This window comes from Cydia splendana, chromosome 12 (assembly GCF_910591565.1).
Source record: "Cydia splendana chromosome 12, ilCydSple1.2, whole genome shotgun sequence".
NCBI classification, from domain to species: Eukaryota; Metazoa; Arthropoda; class Insecta; order Lepidoptera; family Tortricidae; genus Cydia; species Cydia splendana.
Genome location: NC_085971.1, coordinates 13070607 through 13078923, shown reverse-complemented (window position 1 = coordinate 13078923; position 8317 = coordinate 13070607). Strand labels below are relative to the sequence as shown.

At 34.4% G+C, this 8317-nt stretch overlaps 1 long non-coding RNA gene across 1 annotated transcript; it reads right to left on the bottom strand.

The window, feature by feature from the left end:
• Positions 1–2590: 2590 nt before the first annotated feature.
• LOC134795906 (uncharacterized) lies at positions 2591–3729 on the bottom strand. The gene is made up of 3 exons (XR_010144871.1): positions 3619–3729; positions 3314–3393; positions 2591–2718 (listed from the first exon to the last, which is right to left on the bottom strand). It is a non-coding gene; the product is annotated as an uncharacterized LOC134795906 (long non-coding RNA).
• Positions 3730–8317: the final 4588 nt, after the last annotated feature.

The following is an 8317-nucleotide window of genomic DNA, read 5'->3' as shown; positions in this document are numbered from 1 at the left end:
ATTTCTTAGCTACGTAATAAATTATTTTAGTATTTTAGATATTCCTTCATTAAAATCTAGGTAGGTAAAAATAATATCTAAAAACCGAGTCCAAAATTTAGCTTTACTCATTAAAGAATCTAGGTTTCCGCGGTTCACTTCGAGGGGGTCCTAACTGCTAGCTAGACGATCACGACAAGGCCAAATTATAGGGGTAATTATTAAGGGGGGGTTTATTATATGTATTTATTATGGGGGTATTTATATATATATATATTTGGGGAGGGTACGTTTTGGTTCCGTGACCAAGGGATCTAAAATGTTCCTTTTAGGTTCATTTTGGATACCGAGGTTTCTAAAAATAAATAATAGAAAGTAGCCCAATGGGCTACATTTTGGAGCCAAAGTGACGCAGGATGTAGGTTACCTGGGGTTACTACGGTTTTTTTAAAGATATATCTATGTAAAAAGTAGCCTTTATGGCTTTTGTTACCGTGAAAGTGGAGTGGGTATGCTTATTTTTGGATTCGTATTCTGTTGTGTTTTAAATAAAAGTCATGAAACATTAATTTTATTACTAAAAAAAATCTATCTAATTTTTCTTTTACTTTATTATTCTATTTTAGTAAGGGTTACTCTCTGTAGACGAAAACAACGTAATTTCAGTTAGCGTATTTATTACAACACTATGTACAATTACTGAGTTTTTACGTAACGAAACTGCTGTAATCTCAGCATGGGTATTCACTTATGCAGCTAACAAGCATTAATCTTCTCCTAACATAATAAAATCGATCGGTAATTTGCATCTCCGACGTCACGATTCTACGTCGACACATCGTTAGCGAGTTCTATCTCGGAGGTGGCGCCATCTCTTGACGAGTTTGGTACTACATTTTTACTCGTTCACTGCTCGCCGTAATTAGGGTTTTCTTTTCATATTTTTCAGCTAAAGATGTGTGTCATTACAACTATAAATCCATCTTCTTGCGTCATTGATACCTGAAATATAAAGTAACAAAATTAAAGTAGGTACAGGTATAGCAATATTAGCACTTATTACGGTTATTTTCACCGAAAACAATCACGACTTATTTCTCTCGCGCCTTAGATTCGTTAAGAAATTAGTTCATCGCAGGTATCAATAACAATAATGAAATAAATAAATAAATAAATATTTTCGGGTCAGTTTTTCACATATCCACAGCTGGTACTGCGGGTACTTGGCGGCGAGTACATACTTGTATGAATAAATACATACTTAGATACAAATAATGTCCATGATTCGAAGTAGCCGCGTCTTTGCCACGCAGCATACGTAGGCAGGATTACTAATAGACTAGAGATAAGATAACATTACCTAAAATAGTCTAGGCCAAGATATCTAGTTGTGTAAGAAGTCATGCTTTAGTCTAAAGTTTTGGGGGCGTGTAACAGTTCATTTACACGAAAGAATACTAAGGTACAGGGGGCGTATTCTGCGACTTTCTTATTTCCCATCTTAAAAGTCGGCAACGCTTTTGCCACCCTCTGTTTTTGCGGGGTATTGGTAACCATTTGACTTCAGGCGATTCATTTCATTTCTTTTCTTCGTTGTAAAATCATGTATATAAAAACAAAAAGATGTTAGATAATTAAATAAAGTCAGTCATTCATCTGCTTTTGCCTTCTATATCATAAAAAAATAATAGATGTACACATGCGTTGATTTAAGAGTTAGATCTTTGTTAGACGGCTTGTTTACGGGTAAAATATCACTCTATAACCTACAGAACAAATAATAGGGACCGTGCGCTTTGGTGGGTCTGCCGTCTTGTGGGCTGAATCGGAAGCATGTGTACACATGTGATGGCCAAGGCAGGTGCTGCCATCTACCGTTCTCGTCGGTACGTTTTCTTGTACAAAGTAGGTTTTGCCATTTCATAGAAGGCATAATCGACACGTTTGCGCCTCGCACCAAAAATCTGACGGCCTACCATAGCTTTGACTTTTATAGAATAGTATTAAGAAACAGATAATTCTGTTAGGTACAATTATCTTACTAAGTGTGGGTCTGGATAACCATCACACATGCTAGAAATAAGCTGTTGGTCACTGTATGTGAATATCGTACATTAGCTACCATAAGATAGGAAATACGAGCATGTATGTATGTATGAGCTTGGATTTGAATAGGCTATACTCAGGTTGAGTAATGTATGGTATGTTTAAAAATCAGTAATAGTACATCATACAATAATTATTAGAGATTTAGTGGAACATACACATGTTAGAAAAGTTATCTACATACTTTTCGGTACGGAACCCTACTGTTTATTGTTTTGTCATTATTGGTTAAAGCCTCAGCGAGTTACTTTGTGTGGGCTTCCTCACTCATTATCGAATCTGCTCAAATAATTTCATTAAAATCGATTAGGATATGTAACGCGCGAAGCACCAGGACTGACCCTGTGCATACATTTGTACTATAAAGTGGGTATATTATCATAGGGTTGCTTAGGATTACAGTACTGTTCTACTGACGGTACTTCTCAATTGTGTGTGTGTGTGTTACAGTCAAACAGTAGTATATAGTTGGTTAAGCTAACAGTAAGTACCTAAGAAGGTAAAACGTGGGTTTTGTCCTGTGGTTTTTCTGGGTGTAGCAGTAACAGCAGCCATTTTTGCAGCAAAGTTCTTGAGATGAAGCCAGCAAACAGGGGTCTTCATGTATCAGTAGCAGTCAAGCGCCTTGGTAGTCTGAAATAAGTTACACAAGTACATATTAGAAAATTCAGTTCAAATAATAGCTTTAGATTTTTAGGCAATATGTCAACATTTTTCTTAAGACATCCATTCGCGGGGGCGCGATATTATTTTTAATGCATGTGTAGTGTAATGAAATATGTGGACACTTCAACAAAACCAGCCTGGGTTTGTCACGTGCGCAATCGTAATCATTTATTCGTCGCAATTCATGGTATTATTACAGATGTTTTCAGGTTAAATGAGTACAGCATCACATGTGCTCTTCCGAATTTCAACAATATTATCGTCAATATAATGACATAGTAAAAATATGCAAAAGTAGGCAGTACTTCATATTTTTCAAATTCCAAAAAAGTTTGAGAATCTTTGCAGGACATACTTCTATAGTTAAGTCACAAACAAGCTAGATTAAGTTTACTTAAGTCAACAGAATTAGAATAGGGTATGTAGGCTAAGCACAGTTTTCAACTCACCACACTGTCATCAAGAGCTCTCCACTTAGGCATTTGAAATATTGGTGTCAGACATAAGTCATGGGTTGTTTAGTTTATAATAAGTTATGTATTTATATAATGAGATAAAATACCTTTCATAAATGGAAGCAGTCAGTCGAAGTACAGTGAAGGCACCTTGACACTCCGGGACAAAGTCAGCCTCCGGGTAACACTGGAACCGGAATTATGGAAAACTTAGCTAAAGTAGGGTATATTTAAGAAAATCTACTTATAAGTCTCATTAACAGGGTTTATTATTTACTACAGGTAGGGTCTTCACAGTTAAGAAAACAGAAAAAATAAAAATCTTAAGTTTTTTTTTGTAGAACAAATGGAAAAATTTCAACTTATTTATTTTCTAAGTAGGATTAAGTCTAGAAATTACTGTTATACTTACTAGGGTAGTGTCGAAACACTCGGAGGAGCCTTTGTAGGCAACAATGGGAATTTGCTCCGATCAGCTTAGATGTCACCGGTTAGCAGACAGCCATCGAGTTGGTTTTGTTTGCTAAAAAAATGAAACGTACATTGTAAGTAATATAACTCACAGTTTAGGGGTCGAAGCACATATGCAATACAATACAATTATTGCACACCTCACATATACGTCTTACATGTACTGGTACAGGTTCACATTGATAGACTGCCTTTTCTAACTACCTTACTTTGTAGGTACACAATAGTCAACACCTACCCTCATTGTCTACACATAACAGTAAGGTTTATTGCGACAACAGGAATAATTATGGCAGGACCAGGTTTATGTTCACATATTTTTATTTAAGTTACCAGACAACTACGGGATCATTTTCAAGAGAAAAATACATATTCATCATCAGTTGTCATTAACATGTAAAGAAACCAGTTTATTTTTAGCTGACACTATCATATAGTTATGATTTTTATAATATATTGCATTTCCAGGTTCGAGAAGCACTTATTTCAAAAAAAATTGGTTGAACTATCTTTTAGAACAACAACATTTAAAATTCAAAGTACAGTAAGGGCAAGCCTAAGGGTATTTATATGGTAACAGGGTATATGGTACTTACTGTTAAGGGTCAGGAAACATTCTTCAAAATCAGCAAATGGAGTTTTTCACACCATAATTTCAACTTATTTCTCTTTGATAACAGTTTTTGTATATCAGCACGGGGAATCATTTTAATGTAGTTGTCAGCTTACTGAAACATCAAACATAGCTTTTAAAACTTATTGTAATACAAATAGTGTAGTGGAGGTCTAATGATATGTTAGACAGAGTAAAACGAAAATCAACCAGTAATTTTTTTTTAAATACTGATTTTACTTTGATCTCTTTCATTTATCAAAAAGAAATGTCTTTATGTTACTGAATAAAGAGTATAAAGAAGGAAATACAATCCACTAGGCGTCGGCATTATAAAGTAGAACGTTGAAAGTAAAGAAACTAATGCTAGCCATTTACAGATATGATCAGTCAGAAAAATAGATTTAATGATAGGTAGGTCAAATTGCGAACAATTATTTTCTGATTGGTGATATTCAAATGTATTTAACAGGGTCTCGATAGCAGTAACTTGTTTAAAGAAGAAACAAGAACATAACCTTACCTTGCTAGAAGGAATGATTCCCAACCTTGTATTTATTTTATTTCACTCGCACTGTCACACTGACACTGTCTGTACTTAGGCACGTAAAATAAATAAATAAATAAGTACACTGGATCAGAAATACGGGCACTAATAAAGGTTCCCTGACTATTTAGTTTGATGAAATAAGTAGAAGCAAATTCGTGTGAGGGTCTGAATGCCATTACCTTGGTCTTGTAGGTTCTTCGATAGATGGAAATCATTATGGACGCTCTCGGAGACTTTCTTTTTACCGTACTATCTTTAAATTTAGCTCAGTGATATAATTTTGCCTTGATATTTGTTAAACCATTTTTTTTTTGCAGGAAAAAATACATCGTTCAACGGAACTTAGGAGATTGACAGTTGGTAAAATTGCCATAGACAAAAATTTCACACAGCCAAATGTAGAAGTTGTAGAACATTCAGTTTAGAATAGCTTATGGTTTGGATCAATCACTAGATCGATTATTTTGTTTTTCACATTGTAAAAATGCGTTTTATCATTCAAATCATTCTATGTAAAAATAAAAAACTTAAATGATAATAGATAAGGGTTTTTATTTCAATTTGCATTAATCACGCAATTATTGGAAGCTTACTAAGTTCACTACAATCCATTCATAGGTAAACAAATGAATCCGACCAAATTACGTAGTCTATTTTGGTGTATTGTCAAAAATGTTAGAAAGTGTTTTTGAATTTCATCGCATTGCGAAAGCACGCGGAGGCCCGTTTGTAGAAACGAACTTACACGAACGATTTCGTCTGATATTAAGAATAAGTAATAAATAAATTGCCAATTTCATTTATGCAGTGAAAGATTATTTAGCATTGTTAATAAATCTTAAAAGTACATGTAGTTGTTTCTGTGGGAAAATCATTTATTTACATATATTTATATACTAGATTTACATTTAGGAAGTAAATAGATAACGATCGTAATGGTGGCGCTACTGTCACTAGGTGACAGAACGGGATAGTCTTACGTGTCTTTCAGTAGGGGTAGCAGCGAAAGCGCTGTTATTGTTTGTCCTTGTCACAGTCTCGTGCAGTTGCGTATGTTTTGTCTCTCACGGACGCACGCGTGTAGCACATCTATAGGGTCCTACTATTTAAGGCGGAAGATCATAGATATCGGAAGGTAATAGATAACAATCGTGATGGTGTCACGCTCTCTCAGACTCACAAAAACAATTATTGAAGAATTATAGTTAAGTTTATTCGTACATATTGCTATAGATAAAAGGATATATTCTAAAAACCAATAAAATAAAGTTCAATTCAGCGGGGTGCGCGGGGTTCAAGTTTTGTTATGAAAGACAGTTTTTTTACGCATACATTTTCGAGTTTGCCGCCTTTCCTACAGACAAACGTGGTTTGCCAAGTTTTTGTTTGCATCTTAGAATTTTAAGAAAAATACGTCTCTGAAACTTTGACAGTTCTTGGAATTTGTATACGCGGAGTAATTGTTGTTGTATTTTAAGAAATCGTAAAATGAGTCTGTAAATTAGTTTAATAATGGAATTCCTTATGTGAGACAAATAAGAATCATAGTGAGGTTTAGTGAAGTGCATATTAACAAACTGGAACCATGTTTCTGGTAAATTCGTGTTAAAATAAAATATGTCGGAGTCGTAAACAAAATAACTTTGTTTTTGGCGGAATATGTTATTAAGAAGTGATAAAATAGAATGGACAATGTTTCGGACGAAAATAAATCTAGATGCTATCCCGGAGTAGGTTCAGGAAAAGTGCAAACGCGTATTCAAGTGAAAATTGGGTTATTTTACGTGCATTTTGCAGCCGCAAATAACGAGTGCATTTTGTAAACAAAACAAAATTATGTGTTTTCTTGTAGTAAATCTATGTTAAAATAGTGCAGTGAGTTAAGCCAGTGATGTGAAAAAGTGGTGGAAATAGTACTTATTATCAAGGAATGTGCATCTAACACGTGAGTAGAAAATTTTGTCAAACCTGGTACTTTTATAGATTATCTTGGTATAAAAAATTATGTTATCACTTGTTCACAGTATATACTACATGTAGGATTTATATATAATCTTTCTAACGTTCCAAAGTTTTAATAAAATGCTCTTTTGACTTTTCTATCTACATGATTCTCGATTAATAGCGTTTATCGAAGAATTCCGTGCAGTTTGGTTGTATTTATGTGTAGATATTTGCGTTCTTTTTTGAGCTTATTATAATGAATAAAAAGTTGTATTTAGTCATTATATGTGTAGGACGCTATAAAAATAAAAGAAATTCAAAAATGTGATTGTTAAATTTGTCCAATTTGTTAACACCCTGATAGCCTAACGGTCTCGACTGTGGGCTACAGTATGTGATTTAAATGTTCGAGGTCCGGGTTCGAATCCCGCGTAGTGAAAGCGTTTTGATTTTTCATTTATTTTTGTGAATTGGTTTTAATAAAACAGACAATTTTGTAATTTTATTGCTCTAAATTTGATCATTTTATGGCTTCATTTTATTTAAATTATTTTAGTTTCGTGGTCTATCTTTTTTTTTATACAAGTTGTTTGGGATATTATGTAGTTTGATAATACAAACTGGAGATGGAGTTATGAATAAAAGTTTTACGGTCAGTAGATTAAGAACATCTAGGTACCTACTTAGTTCCTAAGAGACCTAGATGTCTAACAGTATTATGATTCGGGTTTTGTGTTAGCTAAGTACCTATATTCCAATTGAGTGAGATAACGTACGTTTGAGGTCATCATCGGTTTCGACAACTGGTCCCAAGAATTGACGTAGGCACTAGTTTGTGGTAGTTACAGTGTACAGTGAAATTTCGGGATAGCTTAGTTACATTGCTTGCTGGTAACCGGATATTCGTGACAAGATGATTGTGCTGCCTATTTGTAGAAGATAGAAGAGGAATTCCTTAGCTACTAGTGTGATCAAGTAACAACAGTTGCGGCTACTTCCTACAATCGTTCTACGGACTGCGGACAATTTCAAGAAACAATATTTCGAATAGAAGAAAGAAGAGGAAGTTAATGAACGTTCAAAAGAAAAAATTATGTAATTTTAAAAACTTAATCATCATCATCATATCAACCTTTTATCGTTCGCTGCTGAGCATAGGCCTCTCTTCGAGTGCACCAATTTTAAAACTAAGTTATTATTATATTTTAATATGAGGTAATTAAAATCAAATAAAATTAAGCCCAATGTTTTGTGAAGGGATAATATTGTTGTATGTTTGTAGGTAAATTTTTATTTGGTGTAATGTAATTATGTGACATGTCAATGACTTTAGGTTACTTAATCACGTTATTTGAGTATGTTTTGCAGCATATATGGTAGGTTGCTAATACTGCATCAGGCGACGGGGTCAGTCGGCGCACACGTGACAGTGTACTGTCAACGCCAAGCTGAGGGCAGCTGGACTGATTTAGAGGGACGCGGAGCGCGAGGCACGGGACATATTCATATTCTTATTTATTGACAGGAGTGGAT